This window comes from Lissotriton vulgaris, chromosome 1_1 (assembly GCF_964263255.1).
Source record: "Lissotriton vulgaris chromosome 1_1, aLisVul1.2, whole genome shotgun sequence".
Taxonomy (NCBI): Eukaryota; Metazoa; Chordata; class Amphibia; order Caudata; family Salamandridae; genus Lissotriton; species Lissotriton vulgaris.
Window position 1 is genome coordinate 542,921,772 of NC_141685.1, and position 23,976 is coordinate 542,945,747.

General features: G+C 40.9%; 1 protein-coding gene across 2 annotated transcripts in view; it reads left to right on the top strand.

Annotated features, from left to right (window-relative positions):
- The first annotated feature begins 5,146 nt into the window (after positions 1-5,146).
- Positions 5,147-23,976, top strand: part of EVI5 (ecotropic viral integration site 5) — a 1,064,947-nt gene continuing 1,046,117 nt past the window's right edge. For both annotated transcript variants that reach the window (XM_086953930.1, XM_086953933.1), the window contains exon 1: positions 5,147-5,472. The gene's annotated coding sequence lies outside the window, so the exon portion shown is untranslated. The remainder of the gene's footprint in view (positions 5,473-23,976) is intronic.

The window sequence follows — 23,976 nt, forward strand, 5'->3', positions numbered from 1 at the left end:
ATCATAGGGCCACTTGGAGTTGTATCTCTAGCACTTTCCTGATAAGGCGGAGGTCTTTTTACCAGAATTTCCTCTAACTGTTCATCATCCGACTCATCACACCCTATTCCTGTCACACCCACGTGTCTCATTTTTTCCTTACACCTGCTCCCTTCTTTGTCTTCAGCCATCAATACTGGATACAAACCCTCTGATACAACAGCCATTCTCCACCTTTTCATCTGATCCACTCGAGTGTCATAGGGACATCTGTGTATAAATCCACTATTGATTTTGATTCTTCTACCTCCTCTGTACTTCTCTCGTTCATATGACTCAGTTTCCCATTCTTCCAAAGCTTCATACTGTGTTAACCTAGGTTTCGGTTCTAATGAATTCATCCTGATTCTCAAATTCTGACGAATCCTCCCATTAAATGCACCATATTCCAGAAAAGCTAGAACACCATCTCCTTTTGTATACTCCACCCAATTCTCTAACTATACACATGTATGATATCCACTTTCCATCATCATAAAGGAAGCAGGCATATTAAGAGGTGCCATAAGAACTCTCTCCATAGTCCCTACTCTTTTGTCCTTTTTAAAGAAATTCTTAATTTTATTAATCAGTTTCATTCTTCCGATTCTTGAAATTAAACTAATTCAGTCTGCAAAATCCCCAAAACTCTTCCGTATTTTCACAGACCCAGATGGTTAATCATCGCCCTATACTAGCACGACTCACACCAACAGTCCAATCAGGGCTCACTATGTATTCCCTTCTTCCACCTGTACTAGCTACCTGCCTACTGACCAATCAGAGCTGACAACACACCCACGTGTCTGGCCAATGCTAGCGCGGCTATCTGTGACATCAGTATTACTCCTTCTACTGACCCTTCCTTTACAATCTACAGTTTTCTCACGCCCGCTGCTTCAACCAATAACAGGGCATAGCTAGAGCTTGTGGCGCCCGGGGCTATCCCTCAGATTGCCGCCCCTGGGTGGGGGGGGGGGGGGAATACAGGGTAAAAAGGACGGTGAGCACTTGAAAGAGGTCCGAGAGACACATAGTATCGCCGCTAATACTTCTTCATCATACGCGCTGTCGGGCTCTCATATCACCATTGATCAGTGAAATCTCAGGCTGAGCAACTCCTTTAAACCTATCAGCCACTCATGGCTTTATGCAGAGCAGCTCCTAAAACTGACTTTGCAATGGATCACTAATGGGCACTACAATCAACTGCTTAAATTTAAAGGCAAAAGCATGGATCAATATCTCAATAATGCTCAAAGTGTGAACGAAAATATATATACCGTTCTCAATAATGGCCATAAAAAAACCCTAAAGATAATCCATGTCAGCAATGCAGTTCCTGTTTACAGCACAGAACACTGTGTCAACGACGCAGATGTTTACAGTTCATCTTCATTACATCTTTCATTACATGAGAGTATTTTATATTTTTCGATTTATGAGCTATATCGTTTCTAGACAACAAATTAACTTCTATTCAAATAAGAAGGCATCCTGTACCTTTCTTCTGACTAATAGCATTGAGTCTACACACATTTGTTTTAAAATAAGATTGAAGTAGAACATAAATAAGTCCCACAGGACTATTGATGGAATATAATACAATTACCCAGCATCTCGTTTAATCAAGGCTTAGTTATACTGCGCAACGCACTTTGGCTGCCAATGATGATTTAGTGTCGGTGTCGTGTTGATTCCGATACTACTGAGGCATAGCTGCCAAGGTTTCAGATTGCTAAGTGTGACATTTTTAGAATTTCAGTGAAAATATGAGTGACATTTCAACAACTATGAGTGACATATCTCCGTCGCCACTGACCAGAGTCACCCCACCGTCACCAGCGAGTTAAGTGCGACTTCAACTATGCTGCATGGCTGAGGGCTCCTGAAAAGTACTGTGCACTAGAAATGTACAATAAAGTAAGTTCTAATAAAATATGCATCTGTCTACTGATGTGAACTCATCAGCTGAGCCTAAACCCTTCTGCCAGAGCTAAGGTGGGCCCCACTCTCCACGGCTTTTATTTATAACCCAGCACAATTTAAAGGGGGCCTAGCCTTATCGAAAGATTACTTGAATACACTGACACATAGAAAGGGTGCGGTGGGGTGGGATCTCTGATAACCAAAGTTCAGTAAAATGTGGAGCAGTGGTCTAGGCAGTCAGGGTTTTGTTTCAGTGCAGTTTTTACTTGTGCACTAGATGTGTCATTCTTTTGTACCACAAACACACTATATTACCATAAGAATTTTCGGGGCCATTGCTCTCAACCTGTCAAAGTTGTGATAGTCCCCTGAAGAGAAAATCACAGGCCAATTCAAAATTAAGACTAATATGTTTCTGCCAGCGCAATTAGCTTTTAGGAACTTGAAATTGTTTTAGTGGAGCCAGCCAGGCCCTTAAATGAAGTGGTCGTGTGATTTAAGACCCACACGTATCGCCGTTCACTCAGGGGAAATACAGCTTCAATCAGTCCACAAAAGCACCTCCATTCCCACACAGCAGAGTTCTCTCTGGCGCCGTTAAACACACTGTGTCGTCCTCCTGCAGTAATTACGGTGGTGAAAGGGACACGCTCAATGTGAACTAGTCAAGATGGCCTATGCAAAATAGATGCTGTAAACAGCATGTACCCGGCACTGGATTTGGGCAAGATAGCTTGACGAGCAGCTGAGGTACACACAAGTCACAGCTGCCCGCCAACACTAGCATCAGTGACAAGGGCAAAAATACACTGACCAGCAGCCTGCTGATTGCGCACTAACTAACACTCATCTAAAAGTAAATTAGGTTAACAATAAAACGCTGAGTCTGGCCCTCTCTGTGACTACTTACAAACGTGTGCCAGCCGCCTGGCCGTCAGACTCTCTCTCACTCAGAGTCAGCAGCAGGGACAGCTCAGTTGCACAGAATTGTTCTTCATGCGCTCGCTGGGTCAGTGGATTGGGTCCCGAGGTCGCGGTGTCATTTATTACAATTACCGGTCGAGCAGCGCCAGCACTGCTTACATTTACCGGGCACCAGCCACAAGCTTAACTGCAGCCAGCGACAGCGTGTCAGTAGGAGATGACGTGACGTCCTGTGGCGCGCAGCTCACTTATTGGCCACAGTACTGCCTCGTGACCTGACGTCAGTCACAATAAATGCAGCACAGGGAAATCTGAGTGAGTTTGCAGCTACTAACTCAGCTCGGTCACTGTCAGCCCCCAAGCCTGCCAGGAGCAGCCTCATGACACAGCGCGCTGCCACTCTTTTAGATTAGTCGGCACTATCAGCGAGGATGCATGACAATGCATTTTATACTTGACAGGGCTGCTGAGGTGCCGCCCGGCCACCCCCAAAATACTGCCGTCTGGGCGGACCGCCCCCCCATAGCTGCGCCACTTACCAATACCAGCGCGGCTCTCTGTTTCGTCAGTATGGCTCCTGCTACTGACCCTCCCTTCACAAGGTAACACAACGTCTTTTCTAACTTTTCTTCATAAAATTATTGTTAGTAACAACATAAAAACAGCGCAACCCAGTCTGTTACACTAAACCAAAGATAGTTTCTTCACTTGCTTCCAACAGATAATTCCTTCCTGTCACAACAAGTAAAAAAACCCTGTTTACCCTTCACTTAAGCTCGGGGAGGGCCTGTTACTCCTCTAGGGATACTCCTCCTGAGGCCAAAGTTTCACAGGCAGGCCCTTTGCTGTCATTCACACTGTACTTTTATACGATATAGTCCCTAATATAATACTGCCAGCCCTGCATAGCTTTTGAGTATTATGATAACAGACGAGTAACCTTCTGCAGTGTGATTTCTTTACCACACTCTTCTAAATTCAGTTCCCGGGATTCCTAGGTGTCTCTGTACCTGTGCTTCTTAGACAACATAAAATGTGACACTAACTCTTATCTATCTATCTAACTATCAATCAAAAACAATAATTAATAATCAATGATCAATTATCACCAAACTAATCGATTTTAACCATCGCTCTCCTACTAGGAAAACTGATCCAGTGAAAGGCCAGGATGAACATTTCACAATCAACAAATTTTTCAAAATGGGCCCACATACATTCAAGTTTCCTGGCTATTTCGCTGGGGGTTAAGTTTTATATTCACTTTGATCCTGAATAGTCAATGCTTAACTAATCTTCACAAATCAACACTCTTCCTTTGGTCAATGGACCATTAGTCGAGAAGTTGATGGTGATATTACCAAATTAACTAACTATCTTTACAAATCTTAATGAAATAAACACAGACTCTTAAGTAAGATTTAATGGATTTTATCTAAGTCTCAGTCAAAAGTGAACACACAGTGCCTCAAGACCTACAGTTAGTAACTCTTGCGCATGCGTGAGAGTTTTCCTTCTCAAATGGGTAAGTCACATGGTTATTTACCTGGTTCTGGGTTGCACATGCGCAAAAGTATTTTTTGGTTTCAAGCGGGATTCAGTTGTGTAGCAAATTATTTCTTGTTATTCAAGCATGCGTAAGGCTCTTTTACCCATATGTGAATGTTGTATGCATGTTAATTTTCTCTTATTTGCTATTTCTAGTTATTAGTACCAGTTATTGAGAGATTTATCCGAGCAAGTTTCTTTTTTCTTGAATCCTTGCTCCATCACTGGTAGGTGATGTACAGGCGCACTTGGTGCCCTGCAGCGTGGGGGAGCCGCGCTTGCTGTCGGCGAGGGACCGCCTGTCCCTGTAAACAACATGGCAAAGAGGTGCCTTGCTATGGACCTCGCCTGCTGCTTGTGGAGCGCTCTGGACATCACCAGCTCTGGGATCCCACCAGGCCCAAAATCACCACCCATGAGTACAACAACACAAAGAAGGTCTGGCTGAAAGCAAGAACCCAAACAATGGCGAGAAGATCATGTTGTGTAAATATGTATTTTTTATTTTCCCAACCCTAATCCGCTTCAGCTTTCATTAAAATGTTATTTTGAGTGAATTTGCAACTTGTATATATGTAACTCTAACCACTAGCATCAAACCGTTTAATCATCATCACAACATCATATTGAGACATATGAAAACGGCAAGACTTTTGTCGAGATATTTTTCCAATTAGCGATAAAACTGGATTTAAAATAGAGCAGAGTAAGGGAGAGCAGAGTAAGGGGCAGAAACTGGATAAGAACAACCAAACATGGCTGCCAAAACTTCCCGCAGCCGTGTGTGCGCCTTTAAGGTTTGCGCTCATGCGCACCACGCACTCTCGTCTGACGTCGCCCGTCTGACTGTAGCAGCAGCTGGATTCAGTACCAGTGTTTAGGCCGAGGGGAGTAGAGCTGTGTACTTCTGCTGTGTACCGGGACAAGCGAGGCTAGAGCCGGCCTCTGGAACTCGCTGTCACACGTCTTCCACTCGCCCGTTAGGCCTCCTCGCCGGGAGCCGGATGGGAGTTTAGGTTTGATCCCCTAGCATCTGCCTGACACATCTCCAAGGTAAGCGCTGCCTGCTTTTCTTGAGGGTTAGACACTGCTTGGGTGAAGCTAATGCTTACTCTCACCCATGGGTAGGGAGGTCAGGGTGGGCTCTGAACCCTGTGGTGCTGCAGGCTATTGAGGGGACTCTGGCTCCCCCCTGGGAGAATGACAAAGAAGGTTGCATTGGAATCACTCTCCAGCCTCTCCGCTTCCCTCTTAGCACACAAACTTCCTGCTGAGAGGCTGAGCTGTGCAAACCCAGCCTGGGAAGGGAATAATGGGTGTGCTGAGGAAGGACCAGGCGGTGGCAGCCCAAATCCAGCAGATGAACCTTCACGAGCCCTGCCAGTTCAATGCGACTAGAGGACCTGCCTCTAATTCATTCTGTTACTTTTATTGCAATGAAAGAGTAATCTTCCTCGCGTCAAGTCTGTGGTATCCCCCGCGTCTGACAGAATTTAGCAGGAATCCCCCTCCCTGGCAAAGTATTTCCTTGATGCTGGTTATGACAACCTCAATAGCAACTAACTTACATCATCCGGTAACGGAACATTCATGTTCATTAAATAGATCCCCCCTCGAAACGTCTCGCTAGCCCCATAATATCCTAATTTGGTCGCAGTGAGAGATACTTAATGACTTGAACAAATTGTGTAATAAAAAAGGACGTAATCATTGGTTTTTGAGAAACAACCTCAACAATATAACAGTGGAATTAATTATTAGGTAGATCACAGAGACTTGTTAGGGTGGAGAATGAATTGTTTAGCTAGTACACCGATGAGCTTTGTTTGATACCCAGTACTCCCAATGAGGTTTCAGTTTGGTCCCAAAATATTTTACAGGTCTCTTTAAATTTTTTGTGTATAGAGATGTTTGGCATGGATATCTCACATTTTGCGGTGTAATTGCTTTCTGTAGAAATATCCATAAACTCTACTCATTGGTGCGATCACTATTTTAAACTGGATGTGGCTAGTCAGTCGCTTGCGAAATGTAATTGCGGGTGCTCGTAAATTACAGTTTACACAGAATACCGAATGTTTAAAGTGCTTGATTTAGTTTGTGCGTTCTTCTAGCTTCTGCCTGTTGTTTGGGATAGCATTTCTGAAGTCGGTTTACATTGTGTGTGCCGCAGAATATAATTCCTTTCCAGCTTGAGATCTGTAAACACTGAAAAACGTGATGTGAGGTTTTCCTCTCACTAACTTAGTTCAATGACATAGTGCCACATTTCTGTGCGATTTAATGATGTAATTTAAGCTTGTAATATAGTAACTCATGCCATTCAAAATTTACTAGAGTGCGTAAATCATAACCAGGATGTCTCTTCGCACTAAATACTTTGAAACGAGAGGTTAAACCAAAGGGCAAGAACAGGATTTCCTCTAAGGTGAACTGGAGGTCGTATAACATATAACCATACCCGATGTATTCACCACAAAAATAATTACATTTGCCGAATATAAAGAGTGAAGGGTGCAATTATTTTAATGTCTCTGAAATGTGGGTAACACACTGCAATGTTAGATAAGAACTGGATTTGACCTTAGGGCGCTTGAATTGAAATCGAGGAAAGGAATGAGGCAGGACATCTGATAAAGGATGCTCAGTCTTCCAGTTTGAGTATCTGTCACTGGGGATTTCAGGAGGAAGGCAGTGTTAGCTGTGATTTAAGTACTGGGGGGAGGGGCGCCCTTTAGGCTTAAACCATTGTCCCAGCTGCCGGCCTCTCTTGAATTGTTTGCTAAAAGAAAGCTTGGGAGAACCCTGTTTAGTTGAAAATAAAAGCATGACCTTTCGCTGAAGGCCTGTACTACGTTTTTGAATTCAAAATGGATTTGCCAGGTGCAACATATGCTACACAGTTATTCTTCGATTTAATTTATTTGTGTCTCTTATGTTCCCTTACGTAAATAATAAACAACTGGAGTTACAACGTGTATATGTGCGCTTGATAGGATGAATAGTGACTCCATGAACTAGAAATTAATTCTCCCCAAAGTAGGCAATGTTAGCTTCGGTAATTCAATCTAGCACCATGTTCTATGTAGTGTTTGCTGCCTTCTTCCTCTGTAACTCCCACTCATTTGAATACATCAAGTAATATTCCCTGTTTCGACCTGGGAAAGATGAATGGCTGAGGCATTCCAGTTATTGGAATATGTGGTTGACACTTTGCATGCTGATTTCTGGGACATATGGGGCATTCCATTGAACTATGAGCTACCTTTTCGTGTTTGGAGACTTTCTTCCATCAGCTCCTAGGCGCAGACACTTGTGCAGGAGTGCTGGAATACTCACAGAGTTTTAGGAGGTTAGTTCCACTATCTCCTGATCTTGATGCGGCTCCATGTCTGTACCTGTGTTACACTCTGAACCCCCACTTTTCCTGCTGTCAGAGGAGTTGGCATATTTAATGAGTAAATTAAAGGAAGTGAATTTATACCCCATGGAAATAGCTGCCAGAAATATCTTTTCGCGCGGGAAGTTCATTCATCGTGTAGCTAGGAACGGGGAATGTAGATGGCATTAAAACGGATTTATTTAGGACCTACGCCTCCTACTGAAGTGTGTATATCTAAATGTGGCATTGCGTGTGTTCACAAGAGTATTAGGGTCATGGCCTTTCTGGCGTCTTACAGACAGCCGATGGCGTCTTTTTTTCTCTAGTTGATGTCACCTTGCTTATAGCACAACTAAAGGTTATTGAAATGTGAAAAACTGGCAGGAGTGGTTATCATTCCTGAGGGGTGCTAGCAATCCGAAACTTCAGGCATCTACATGGAGGCCGTCAAATAAGAAGCTGTGGAAATCATTGGACGCCTCCTCTTTTCACTATAAGCCTCCCTGAGGCAGTCGCTGTTGTACTGTCACGTTCCCCCTGTAGTATTTGAGAAATGCTCTATTTGTTCTCCTAAGGGCCCTTGCCTCTGTATCCATGCACTGAGCGTTATATATGTACTTGTACCTCAACTTAGCAAGCACTGTCTTACTTTATTTTCATATTCTTTGCTTTTGTGTAATTGTACATCGCTAAATGTATCAGTCATCTCTGTAACGGAAGAATTATTGTACTGTGTTTCTTTTGCTCTCTTCTACTTCAATAAAAATGATTTGAAATAAAAAAAAAGAAATGTGAAAAACATGAATTATCAAAAGAAATAAATGCACAAGTTATAGTACCTTTAGAAAATGTCATTAATGTCCGTTTCATGCACCCATGTTTGGAAGTTTAATTTATAGGCCTGTACCCTGTTGTAGATCATGTCTGGGACATTGCATGGTAATGGCAGGTCCAGTATTACGTGCTATTACCACAGTACTGGCAGACTAAAGAATAGGAGATGCAAACAAGCATTAGCATAGCCAATTGCTCTCGCCTATGCAAGATCTGTTGGCTATGCCAATGTGTTTTAGACATATTGTACACCGCCCTGGCTACTGTGCAGCTTGGCTAAAAGTTAGTGGAGTGTTGGACCGTTGTGGAGGGGATTAGAGTGGTGGGGTATAAAGTGTTGTGGAGTAGTGTTGTAGGGTGGTGTTGAGGGGCATAGAGTGGAGATGAGTGGAGGGCATAGAGTGGTGTAGCAACGAGTGTAGTAAAGTGTCATACAGTGGAGTAGCGTATCGTGGAGTGTCAAAGTGACGTAGAGTAGAGTGGAGTGTCGTAGTGTTGTGGAAGACATGGCTTGGCAGTTAGGGCTGGTCTGTTCCCATGAGGCACAGGGTCAGATAGATTTGCATATGGCCATGTTTGAACTGAGGTGAGCTAAAGAATGATGATGGATTAAACCCAGATCAGTTGACCTGGGGTGAGTGCTTGCATTGTTCAACACTCCGTCAATCATCCCCTTTGGTTTTGCTTTGTTTGCCCTAAGTTGGCAGGGTATGCTCAGACGTGAGTCCATTGCTCACTTTGCCACTGGATTCAAGCTAGCCTGGCTGGTAATGGCTGATTAGCCAGAAACCGGTCCCAGGATGCTTGTTTCCGGTCCAGGGAAGACATGGCTTGGCAGTTCGGGCTGGACTGTTCCCATGAGGCACAGGGTCAGACTGATTTGTATATGGCCATGTCTGAACTGGGATGGCGGAGTGAGCTAAAGATCCGTTGACTGGGGTGAGTGCTTGCATTGTTCAACACTCCGTCCATCATCCTCTTTGGTTTTCTAGTGTTGTGGAGTGGCATAGATTGTAGTAGAGTGAAGTAGTGGGTAGAGTGGGATGGCATAGAATGGAGTGGCGTGGAATAGAGGGGCTGGAGTATGCGTGGTGTGGTAGCGCAGTGCCATTACAGACAACACCCTTTCAGTTGAAATCACCATTACATTTTGAACACGCATATAGTTTACTGATAAAACAATAGAGCGCACAAACAATGTGTGGCAAATGCATCAACTAGTGTATTGATTTGATCATATTAAAGTATTCCTTTCCACTACAGTTCAGAATTACAAATAATGTACTTTAATTGTACTTCCCAAATTCTGATATATTTGTACAGTTCATTTACACATTTAAATTTTGTTGTGTGCTAGAAAAAAGCCGTACATTTCACACTCTTCAGATTGTCAAATAAATTCTCTCACTCTGAAGTCAGAGAAAGTAAACGCCAAGCTCCTTCAGAAGACAGAGCCTGATATTTGACCTCTGTCTTTAAATGCACAGCAAATAGGAGAAGATCATCTCTGTGTAATTCCAGATCCATGCAACCCCATTTAATTATCCTCTAGCTATTTACCTCACTCTCCTACTCTTTCTAGGCATAGCAGTTCACCCCCATCCCTCCTTACCTCACCTCATGAATCCAACTTATCCACGGCTCTGGACATATATGTCTAAAAGGATATGTGTGGATCCGAATAGTTCAAATCAGCCAACAAAGCATTGTAGCACTGGACAAAGCAGAGTAACATTTGAGACGGGACTGGAGTGGTTTCACCTATCAGAGTGAACAGAAGAATTTTGAAAATATGGAATGCATTATGCATATTGAATAGTTTGTGCCGTGATTTAAGCGACTGTGGGATCTCGATCAAAGTGGAGGATTAATTGAACGTTTTTTCATTGTGGATATTTGTATTAATGCAATAAGGCCATACAAATTTAGAGAATTTTAATATAGTGATCGTGGGACTTTGGTGACCATTATAGGATTGGAGCGTTCTGACAATTGCACTGAGGAAGCCCCATCTAGGGCGAAACACGTTGCTGTATTCCATCATCTCACGCCACGAGTGGTCCACAAATCCATTAAAGGATCACTTTTGATATAATTGAAGAGTCAGGATTGATTTATGTTCTGTGCATTTGTGCTTTGAAATTTTTATGTTGCCTCTCAGTGATTTTTCTGTTTCAGAAGAGAGCAGCAATCCATCTACAGACTAGTGCAGTGATTGGCTGCATCCACCTTTAGTGAATGCATTGCAGGTCAATGGGACCCATGCATCCCCCTAAAAAAAAGGCAACCTGTGGATGCACTGACTGTGCGCCACCTCTATATCACACAGTCAATGCAGTGCCTGGTGACCTCTTAGCCTCAGCACCCACAATATGGCACAATAAGAAAGGCAAATGATTCCCTTATTTGCATTGAGCCTTGTCCCCTCCTTGTCCCATGGGATCTAAAGGGGCATTGGTGTAATCCAAGTTACAGAAAGGGCTGTACAAGCATCAGTAGTCCTTTTACTATGGGTCCAAAAGGCACAAATAGCAGCCGGAAAAGTCTCTTGTGCCCCTGTCCCACTATGTGTTGTATGCCCTTTGGTGTTCCATTAAAAGTTGTTTTTCCTCAATAGTGTAAATGTCAAGCTAGTGCTTCACAGATCCTTTACAACAGCAGATTGTGCATCGTATTAAGATTAGTGTTGAGCAAGAAAGAAAGTGTCTTTGGAGATAGCCCCACAAACCACCGGAGTTTGTCAGTATTCACAAATATTTTGCATGTTAATTAACCTGTGACACGCTTCTATCACGAAGACTGTATAAACATGGCTGAAAGCCAATTTGCCATTGGTGGGTTGTACCATCACCATTCAGTCGTACAGTCTTTTGGGTTGGCTTCTCACCTACCCAGAGCACATTGAAAGTTGTTCAAATTATTGCAAAGCAGTGGGTGCTCATGCTGAATTATCATTGTTACTTACTTAGGAAGTATAGAAACTGGACACTTATTTTATTCCTGAAAGTAACGTGGGCTTTAACTATCAATACATCTTTTCTGGGTCTGGCAGTAGCCAAGATCTTTGATTTTACTAAAATTTATATAGAAAATCTAGAAATTTTAGGGCTTTCCTAGTTGTCCCTTTTCATCCATTGATTTGTTGTTTCATTCACGTTTTTCCTACACTCAATACAGCATCGGGAAGTATTAGTCCACTTCATCCTCTATAACTGATGGCATTTTGCTCTTTCACAAGAAGCACATATATACTTACTGTTTCTGTCAATGCTTGGGACAACTATGGCAATGTGTGCTTTTTTGATACCAAAACATTGTTTTGATTTTAGCCAGTTTTGTTTTTGGTAAACATTGTTGAGGACTCAGCAGCTTATCCAACAATAAAAATTTCCAAAACCCTTTACAAAACAAACGTTGAAAAAACGAAAAGACTGGCTGCCAATGCCAGATCAATTGTTTGTTTTTACCAGACCTTGTTATGTTAAAGTTGTTTGTGTTGGGGGTGACCTCAGTCCAATTTGAAATGCTTTTCAAGTGTTTGGTTTTTGCAGTTTTTACTTATTAGCCAAAATAACTGATAGATTTCCCAGGTAAGTAAGTGTGGGAAAATGCTAGTTAAGAGTTGGATTTCGGAATCCTGTGATCCGGAGTCTGTGTCCATCACAAACGTTTCAAAAGCCAGGGATTTGAATTTACTGACCATTTTAATTTTTTTTTTTTAAATGGAATGTTCTAAACGTGTTCCTGATGAGGGAATCTTCCTCATCTTGCGTTTTGCTGGTGAAGTAAGTGCTGGACTTCTACTGAGAGTATAAAACGTACCAAAGTGTGTGTCCTTGCCTTCAGTAGTTTGATAGCTTTGCTTTCCATCCTCTCTTTGAAAATCATTGGTAGTTAGGAAGTGTTCGATCACTGCTTCTTCAGGCTGAATAAACCAATGAGTACATTCTCTTTGGTATTCTATTATTGGTTACAGCAACATGCCAATTTTTCCTTGGGTCTAGTGTTAATTTGTTTCTCTACACATCCTTTTTCTTCCCAGAACATCTTGAACAGAAGGATACTTTATTTCACATACATGTTTTACCTCTTAGTCTTTTGTCCTGCAGTGCAAAGTCCCTCTGCTTCATGGGTGGAAAATCCAACAATATGAATGAACCTGCCAGGCTAGCTCTGTTTTTTTTAAACACACTTTGTTTTTTTTTTTTTTACCTGTCCTTGTTATCAAGTAATAATTTATGCCAAATTTGTTATCTTATGAGATCATGTGCCAGGCTAGCTCTGTGACTGTCGATGGAAGCAGAATTCAGCAAAACTGAGGCTCCTGACCTGCTCTTTCATTCCTACAGTGTAACTGTCCTAGGCACTGCAGATGGCCGATTAGATGATTGCAGTTATATTCCAAAGGAAAGTGGCTGTATTCAGGCACTACATGTATATTTTGTGGTTCTTTCATTATGCAACGCCTTATGGAACAAATTGCTTTATTTGTGGTGTACAATCTTCTCATTTTGTAAAAGTTGATCACTGTGAAGTTGGCTCACTTACAGCTGCTTACTACAATTCCAGGCTTTGATCATTGACTAGGAAACTGAAGTTGAGAGCTAAATTTCAGAGAGCTTGTGACTGCCAGGCAGTCACAACTCCATATACATACTATTCAGACTTTAACTTACCTGCTGCTAAACTGATTTGATAGATTTGATTCTTAGCTTGCCAGTACATACCTCTGCAGCAAGCCACGATTTTACCCACCTCCTCCTTCAAGTATAGTCTGTGTGTGATATTAGATATTTCTAGTACTGAGAATTGCCATGATTAAGCTCACTGACTTTAAACTTCTCTGTACATGCTATTTAATGTATAGTGAGGGCGCACAAGTGGGAAGAATAAGGCACATAGGACATGCTGATCTATATATATAAAAACGAAAGTATGTCTGTTTGTCCTTTATGCATTACTACACCATTCATCCGATCGGCATGAAACTTTGGGAATTTGTTGAGTACACTCCCGCGAAGGTTTCTGGCAAAGAAAAAGAGACAATGTTTTAAAATATCGGCCCCAGGGCCCTCATAATCTTTCCAATACTGAACGTTTACAGTTTCTGGTGCGACTTGCTTTTGCAATGACCATCAACAAAGCACAAGGACAATCGCTGCAAGTGTGTGGACTAGGTTTGGAGAATCCGTGCTTCTCACATGGACAACAGTAAGTGGCCAGCTCACGCATCGGAAAACCTTCTGATTTATTTGTGTACGCACCAGACGGAAAAACTAAAAATACTGTGCGTCCACAAGCACTCAAATAAATAAACAGAATTAAAACAACACTTTAAAATGTTTTCCATATTAAAATGAATAAGTTTCAATAAAAATGACACAATGTAAATTAAATGTTATCATAACAAGTTTCCTTAAATTTCCTTTCTTCTGAGATCGCAGCAACGTGCAACGGGTAAGCTAGTATTATATATAATAGGACCTGGGTACCATGGAACAATGACAAATAAGGGACTGATGGGGTTTGATGTTGAATATCTGGATTACTCCTGGACAGTAAGTTAAATATGACTGCACAGTGTACTTGGAGTGCAATACGTGTGCACTATATCTAAGCTGCACAGGTGCTGTCAGGTAGGAGGTTGATCATTTGAAACTCCTCAGTGGCACTCTGCTTCATTCCATTGAGTCATGAGGCTGATCCTTCTTTGGATTCTTGCTTGAGCATCCTTGGTAGTGCTTCAGAAGCTTTAGGCCTTAAAAACAAATTCTTGCTGCACTTATTTGAAATGGATTTCTACTCCTATGATGTCCTTACCCCTACCTGTTCCCTCTACATGAAAACCAACCACTTCTAAATGTTAGGAGGAAATCAAGCATGTGTGACTTGAATTGGACATTACTCTTTGCCAAAGAGTTAAAATTTTGTTCCGCATGACCTCAGTGGTTCAAAGCGAAGCCCTAATCAGTTTTTTTAATATATTTTTTTTAAAGACCTATTTTAAGGCAGTGGTTCAAAGCGTAGCCCTAATCAAAGTTTTTTTTTAATGTATATTTTTTTATAGACCGATTCTAAGGCTGTAAGTGTGAAGTCGTTTTTGTCGGTTATGGAAGACTCCAAGACCGAGTAGCATTAAAGAAGTTTTAATAGTTCATTCGCTAACACTATTGAAGCCAACATGTTTCATGACTTTTACACTTTCAATGACTCTTGAAAAAGATTTTGTGGTATTATAAAACTTTATAATTATGAAAATGGACTATCAAAAAATTAATTACTAATGGCTAAGATTAAAAAAGTGAAGACATGCAAAAAAATTAATGCATATTTAAATTAAATGAAAATCCCAATTGTAACTAACACATGTGGAAATACAGTAATTACAATGTATGTGTGGCCTGTAGTTACATGTTTTCACATGTAATATAATTTACTGTAGCAGTAAGACATATCCTATATGGACACAAAATTGTTTGATTATAGTCATGATTTACATAATCTAATTGTATCTATATGTTTTTCAGTAATGGGCCAGCAGTGCTTTGAGATTTGTTATGGGAATTACTATACGTGATGAGCGCGAATGAAAGAATGGTTAGTACACAATGTCGAAGGGTAGTTAAATTGTAAATCATTGAACCATATAAAGGATCCCAACAACTTATAAGAACATTTTTGGGGATAGTGCAGCTTAGCGAGGTAATCCAGACACGTGTAATAGTGTTGTCAAACAAAAGTTAGAGCAGAAAAATTATAATGATCCCCATGCAATTCGATGATCAATATAAATGTGTATCAAGAAGTGTAACAGACTGATTGAATAAATAATGACTGCCGACAAGGGCACTAGCCTAGTTGACAAATGGTGACATTTATTGTACAGGAGAAAGTTTTGATGGGCTTTCCCTAAAGTGACAAGTTAAATGTTTAAATGCTATGGGAATCCAGGCAAACAATTCACAACCCAATCATTAGAATCTGTAAAAATATGAATAAAGTTGGAGATGTGATCGATAATATCGGTAATCTGAATGTGGTGCCAGATGACACCGGTAGTTGGAGATAGAGGTCTCTTATGTTGTAGGTGCTAATTGAACCTCCGTCTGTTTTTCTGAAATAATGAAGGTACAGTTTTGCACAATATGCAGGAGTTATAAATAGTGTCTTGAAAGATACCTGAAAAGAACACAAATAATGGGGAAAAATAATTAGAAATGATGGAATGGAGCAAAAATGTAAGAGATGGTACAGTGTTTAATTGGAGGGGAGGTTTCATGGGCTTATAGTGCGATTCAAGGCTTGCACGCCATGATAACCAGTAGTAATTTAGTTGTCTCTGCCAAATGACAAAAGTGTGTACTGGTTTTGCCACAGTGCCATCTTAACTCACATATATGCATGTCCTGTACTTACTTGGCGATCAGGACTAATTCTAAAACTCTGATATACATAGTGTCCTAAAAGTCTTGCAAAAGAGTGGTCTCTCTTTATCAATCGTTTGATAAAGCTAATCTATGGTTATCTGAGTTCATCTAACAGTGGCAAAATGGTATATATTTATGACTTGAAAATGAAATTGGAGGAGAACTGGTTAAGAAAACAAATCAAGATATTGTGGTAAAATGTAGTTGAACAACCAACTGGTAAATATATTGGTGAATGAGAAAAAAAAAGTAGGTCAAAGGTTTAAAACCATGGAGGAATGGATGAGAACCTTGTGAGCCACTATGGAACGTGATCTTGACCAAAGAAGAAAGTTATATTATAGACAGTGCTCCAAATATTCTAACGGCTTAATAGTGCCCCAATATTGAGCATGTATTTTTAAGCTAATACAATGTGATCCATATAATTGGGACAACTGAAAAGAAGGTGTATTATATTTCTTGACATTGGGAACTACAACAAAGGAAAGAAATATAGTGAAAGATTAGGTGTGTGTACCCAAAAATAATTAATATTCTGGACAAATAATAAAAACAACTTGGGGTTGATTTGCGGGCGACGAACCCTGGAAGATTGCATAAAAGCCTGAACGTCAAGTGCCTGGTACTACTTGGAAAAGGTGATGGAGTCTAAATCATGCGGGCTGAATAGGGTACGCAGGATGTTAGTGTTGTGGTGATGCTATACTTTAATATGTTGAACACAGCTGCAATCTTTATAACATGTTATTAAAATCAGGATTCTATCCAGTCTTAAATAAGTGCCTCTAAGGGAAATATAATGTGCAGTGGATTTGTTGTAATTCTGTTAAAAGAGAAATAAGATATAAAGAATGTAAAGATTGGAAGCAGGAACAATCACAATATGTCACTGTTCCAATATTAATGGTTTCAGAACGCTAAAAAAATATAAAAAAGAAATTAAACATCTAGCTAATTTAAAAACAAAAATATGGAGTTTATGCTAAACCCCTAGTAGATGATTTTAACTCGTAAATCCCCAAGTTTTCTGTGTCTCTCAGACGTTGCTCTCTCGTCTATCTTTTTGATGGTAAAAATGGCTACCAATTTAATATAATCAATTTCACATTTACAGTCTGAAATGTGTATAGACATGGTTATTTTCCATCATTTATTTTTTTAAACAAACTTTGTTTTTTAAAAAAAATTCTCTATATGTTCAGAGCAATTAATCTGAAAATTTCTGAATATTGGTTTAAACTGATGGAGCGTACTTTCTCCAGTTTTATTTGGTCTTATTCACAACCTCGAAGAGCCTATAAGCTCTTGACTCTCCCTAAAGGAAAAGGAGGCTTAGCCCTTCCTAACCTTAAGCTATATTATTGGGCTTGTATGCTTTCATATAATCATGAACTCTTCTTTCTATTAGATGATAATGAGACAGTCTCAGGGGAAGACCAACCATCGATTCACCAGCTGGTATTAGGTAATAAGAGCAAAGGCTATATGTGGCGATTTCTCTACGATAGCTACCACAAAAAGGTCCGCCTAAAAAACGTATTTGGAGGATTTAAAGCATGGAAAGCTGTGAGGAAATTACTGGGTATAGGACGACTCTCGCTTTACTCTCCTCTAAGCAACAATCCGGCCGTCCCTGAAATATTCAGAGATGCCTGTATTGATAGATGGAATATGGCAGGAATTACACATTTTGGATGTCTTTATTTCAAATGAAGGGTTACACTCTTTTGAAACCTTGAGGGAAATATATCACTTGGAATGCAGGGATTTTTTCAAATATCTGCAAATCGGAGATTTTTTAACACGAAGGATTAGGGAAAATACCCCATTTGATAAAATACCGACAGCAGAAACCTTAAAAAGAACCAAAAAATTCACAATTGGTGAGATATATTCTCACCTGCTATCCCTCCTTCCGAACAATCTTGAGAAAACAGCACAGAAGTGGCAGGGGAAAATAGCAATAAGCATAGAAGAATTTAATTATGCATATGATTTATCTCAAACTATCCTCATGTCAACTAAACTGCAAACTCAGTTTAATAAAACCTGCTTTTTTATGTATTATACCCCTGATAGAATCGCCAAATGGGGAAGTGGGAGGGGTGCATGTTGTTTTAGATGTACTTTATCTAATGCAGACAGCATACCATACATATATTTTCCTCCTGTGCAAACCTATCCTCTTTAAAATTGAACATTGAACGGTTTCTAACTGATGTTCTAAAAACCAAAATAACCCTTTCTAATGAAATGATTTTGCTTGGGGCGACTAGTCTCGCAGAACTATCTCCTGGACACAAATTAATATTTATCGCAATGGCGGTCTTAAGAATCTGTATCGCCACCGCCTGGCTAGACCCTAACCCACCATCTTTTCAACAGTGGTTTTCTAGATTGTTAGCTATATTTAACTTAGAAATGGCTATATATAAAAGAAAAGGCAGAAGACGGAGGGTCCGGGGATTAAAAATCTGGAATCCCTTAATTGAGTGGTCTCAATCCCAAGGCAATTCTCTGTAACATAAGGCCATAACCAGCGTGATCTAAGAACTGCCAAAATTTAATTTGTTATGGCTATAATTTTTTTTTTGTAATTAACAATTATTTAGATGCTGTTTGTATCTACCCAAATAGACTGGAAATGTTTTGGCTGGTTGATTAACCTATTTACCTATTTAGCCATTAATGTATGATTTATGAACTCACCTAAAATTCCTAATTTCTCTGTGTTTATATGTGAAATATTATTGTTGAACTTGTCTGACTGGGGGGCGGGGGGGGGAGAGAGGGGTTTGTAAATTTGGGAAAAAAACCTAATAAAGAAACTTAAAAAAAAAAAAAATATTTTCCCTTTGGTTCTGTTAACCTTTCCATCCAACAGCTTAAATTCTCTTAAGTGTTCCTTACAACGTTCTTTAACAGCCTTTTTGTGTGAATCCACATACATCTTAACACAAGTGATAATATAAGCATAGTATGTGATGTTGCAATTTAAAAATGCTATTGATGGGATACTTGCAGTGTTTCAGTTCATTTCAAAAAGTGATGCTTATCCAATCGCTGGGGCAGCAGATACAGTTATCAAAGCCTTTAAGGACCACAAGAGTTGTACTCCTATTGGAGATTTACAATATTTAAAAATATCACGCTGGAACAGAGATGTTTCAAGAGTAGTTCCCCTTCTGAAAGTTATAACTGGTTTGTCAGTAAAATGTTTAGCTTCATCTTTGTCTATATATTATAGAAGCCAATTGTTATTATAAATATTGAAGAATTGCTGGTTCTCATGAGTGAAATTAGTAATGAATCTAAATGTTTGCTCAGACCGATTCTATGGTTTTTGACAGTGGTGTATCTTATTGTTAAAAATAGTGTTTGTGTGCTTTTTTTGTTGCCTTCTTCATTTTAGTCACAATCAGACCTACTCAATCTACTTGCACAAAGGAACTCCCCAAAAGATATGTTATTTATCTGGTATTTCGGAAGGGAAGATGTGGCATGTGGAACCTATTGATAGAGGTTGGTTTTTTTGTATAGTGTACTCTAGAATCTGTTTTGGGCTATATAGATCTGAGTTCAGAAAGGTGATGTTATTACTATATTTGAGGGAAAGGTCTATGTTCACATCATTGTAATTTAGTCTGTGGGGCAAATTGTGAACCCATCACAGTCCCTCTAGTTCAGGAGGCTCCAACCTTTTTTGTAATAAGAGTTACGTATATTCATTAAATCATACTGCGCTACTGACATTATTAGTGCTGTAATAGTGCCCACATCAAACAAGATTCCATTTGTGGCCATAAGTAAGATAACAAGTACTAATCATCTCACTTCATTAGGCAGGGACGTCAACAATAATGTAAATGTTTTGTCAGTTTGAAATTCGTCCACTTGGATAATACATAATGGTGATAGCAGTAATGCCACTAGCACCAAGGGAATAGTGTTAGTTATAAGCCCCCCCCCATCCCACATGATGTAATACTTAAATAGCAGTTTTAAATATATTTTGGAAATGGAGCAGTTTTTCTTTAAATGTCAGCTTAAGAGTTCTGAAAATACATAATTTTTTGTCTCAAGTATGCACTCTCAATTTTAGTTTAAATGTATTAACCCGACCAAAGCAAAAGCTTCTAATTTAGCTGGGTAAGCTGCACAAAGGAGAGCTTCTTAAAGGCAGCTAGAGAGCTACCAGTAGCTCACGAGCTACGCGTTGGAGAATCCTGCTGTAGTTTGTTGGCACAAGATGTCTTCATAAAAAAAAGTAGTTGGTGAGAACAAAAGCAGTTCATTCTAGAAACCTACTACCATGCAGCAATAGATTAGCTGGTCTGGTATGCAGAAATTGTTGCATGCATTTGGTGCCTACTTAAAGACCTATACAGGTGTTTAGGGATTTCACATCCATGGTCACCAATATGCGTACTGCTTAAGTTGGCAGGGAACACTGACTCCATATACCCATGTTTGTCACATGGAGTACCTGTCTTGGATACATAGCTTCAGATAGATGATGCCACTTGACTCAGTTACAGCTAGCTGACAAAGAGTCCAAATTCTATTGGTTACTTTAGATTGTCAAACATGGGTGCAGCAATCATTTGGTGGCTCAATATAGTGCTTCTTAAACCAAAGTGGTATAAAATAGTACTGTTAAGAACCCATCTGGTTTAACGCTGCTAAGAGTTTGTGCTCAAAAGGCATCCACAACCTTTCTCTTCAATTAGAAGGACAAACTAATAATTTTCCTGCCCTGTATTTCTTATTGATTAACATTTCTTGTTGTATAGTTAAATATAGCTACAAATAGCAAGAGATAAAAGTAGTACCTCAATCACAGCACGACTAGAGGAAGGACAGCAATCGGGCTGAAGCAATCAGTGCTTAGTCCATGCTCTAGTCAAAAGAAGAGGAAGTCAAGCCAGCACATACTGGCCAATTAGAAGGCAGCAAATAGGACCAACAATAAAGCCAACCATTGCTAAGCAGTGGGCGGGCTCCAAGCCCCTTGTTCACTACATTAGCTCCTGCAAGCAAGAGTGCTTGCTTTCATCATATGATGTGTTTCAGAAGCATATTTATTCTGAACCCAGTATCCAGGACTCAACCACTTAGTTTTTACTTTTTGCTTTATTCAGTTTTCTGAAGGTATAAAAATGGCATTTTTGGAGAAGTTTTGGCTTGTTTTTTCATAATAAGTTGTTTGTCATCATTATTTTGCAAATCACATAAGGGTCAGACCATGCAGTGCTCTGCATGTTTTGTGTCCTTCCGATGATTTGTGTATTTTTAAGTCTGGCATTAGCCAAAACATTTTGATTTTACTAAAATTATTAGTATAATATACTTACTACTGTCCCCATGTTACTTCCATACATTGCATCATACAGGATGGGCACTTGGTCCGCACACTTCAGCTTTTGGCTAACGTCACAGTGAGTGACAAAATTATGACCTTTCCCAAGAAGCACACCCTCATAAATAGTAGTTTTCTTCCGTGCCTCAGGCTACAATACCAGTGTGTTTTTTGAGACCCAAAAATACTTTGGCTTAAAGCAAATCTTTTTTTTTTTTTCTTCGATTGGTGATGGCCTCACATCTTTACCATCAATAAAGTTCAGTAAAAGCCATGATTAAATAATAAAAAAAAGCATTGACAATGCCTAGAGGCTGGCAGCCAACGCCAGACCTATTGACTTTGCCAATGCAAGTTTGTGAATATTTCAAATAAAGTACCCAGGAGATAGTTGCCCACTGCTAACACCAAAAGGGTAAGTCTTGCTCCTCTACCAGCGGTAAAGTTTGTCAGTTGCAAGTATTTCCATATTAATTTTAACCTTGCAAAACCTTTGGTTACCATGACCTTTCTGTTGGGTGTATATTTGTACTCTTCAAATGTATTTATTTTTGATCTTGCCTGCACCCGTGCATGCCCTGCATACCCACTTGCTCGCGAGAGCTATTGTATACAATAAGGGGCTTTCAGCCTTCCCATTGCTTAACATTTGTTGGTTTCATTATCACACTTATTTGTTGCCTTCCAATTGGCCAGTGTCTGCTGGCTTGATTTCCTCCACTTTCGGCTGAAGCATGGACTAAGTACTGAATACTTCAGCTTGATTGCTGTCCTTTCGCTAGTTGTGCTGTGATTGAGGTACTTTTATTTTTTCTTCATTGTGTTGTCTTTGTTGAACCTCTTGCCATTTGGAGCTATATTTTATTATGCCACACACACTTCAAAGAAGCCCTTTCCTCCTCTGAAATGGAGGTTTCTTGTGACAACAAATGTTATCTGCATCCAAATGTATTTTTGCTAAGACATGGGTGCAATTACTTTCTTAAGGAGATAGAATTTTTTTCCAAAAAGTCGTATTACTTCTTTTATTTTTCACACATGGGTAGAGTAACTGATTTGCTCAGAATCGCAGGGCTCTTGAGCGGAAACAGCAAATACAATGACCGCCGAACAACGCGTTAGCTTTGCAACGCGGGCAAAATAATGAATGTGTCTGAACCACGCGTTACAGTGACATGCGTTAGGTCAAGCAGCGTTGGACTTTAAAGTCCAATGATTTCCCTACTGTTACGGTGACTGGAGTTAGAATAGTAAATTATACTATTCCAAAGTCCAGCACCCCCCTAAGGCAAGTTGTTGTAACGACTTGCGTTGTAAATGGAATGTGTGGTTCAGATGCATTCGTTTCGCCCAAGTTGAGAAATACGTGGAAAATAAATGCATGATTGTGTCATACATCCACCGAGAGCTAACAAGCACTTGCTTTCTAGACTATTGACTTTGGCAGTGCCTTTTGTTAATGCTGAAAAGCACGGGCATGGCTGACTTTGGCAATGATTTTTAATCCAGGTTTATAGCAGTGTGGCTAAAAATAATAATAAAAAAGTCCTGCTCGACAACGGGGAGACTGCGGCCCTCATCCTCCTGGACCTCTCCGCGGCATTCGACACCGTCTGCCACCGCACCCTAGTGCAGCTCCTGAGCAACATGGAAATCTAAGAGAAGGTCCTTGATTGGATCATCTCCTTCCTCGCCGGAAGGACACATAGTCCGCCTCCCCCCGTTCAGATCAGAAGCCACCGAAGTCATCTGCGGCGTTCCTCAAGGCTCCTCGCTCAGCCCCACCCTCTTTAATGTCTACATGAACCCCCTCGCGGCCATCGCACGCCAACACAACCTCAACATGATCTTTTACGCCGACGACACCCAGCTGATGCTCTCCCTCACCAACGACCCCGCCACCGCCAGAGCCAACCTACTTGAAGGGATGAAAGACATTGCCGAGTGGATGAAGAACAGCCGCCTGAAACTGAACTCAGACAAGACGGAAGTCCTGATCCTGGGCTCGTCACCCTCCGCCTGGGACGACTCCTGGTGGCCCCCCGCCCTGAGCAGCGCACCCAGACAGACAGACCACACACGCAACCTGGGCTTCATCCTGGACTCCTCCCTCTCCATGACCAGACAAGTCAACGCTGTCTCCTCATCGTGCTTCAACATCCTGCGCATGCTACGTAAGATCTTCCGGTGGATCCCCACCGAGACCAGGAAGACTGTCACCCAGGCCCTCGTCACCAGCCGACTGGACTAAGGCAACTCCCTCTACGCCGGAACCACTGCCAAACTCCAGAAGAGACTCCAGCGGATCCAGAACGCCTCAGCAAGACTCATCCTCGACATCCCCCGACATAGCCACATCTCCGGACACCTTAGAGACCTGCACTGGCTCCCGGTCAACAAGAGAATCACGTTCCAACTCCTCACCCACGCACACAAAGCCCTACACAACCAGGGCCCAAGATACCTCAACAACCGCCTCAGCTTCTACTCTCCCACACGCCAGCTCCGCTCGACCAACCACGCCCTCGCTGCCGTCCCCCGCATCCGAAGGG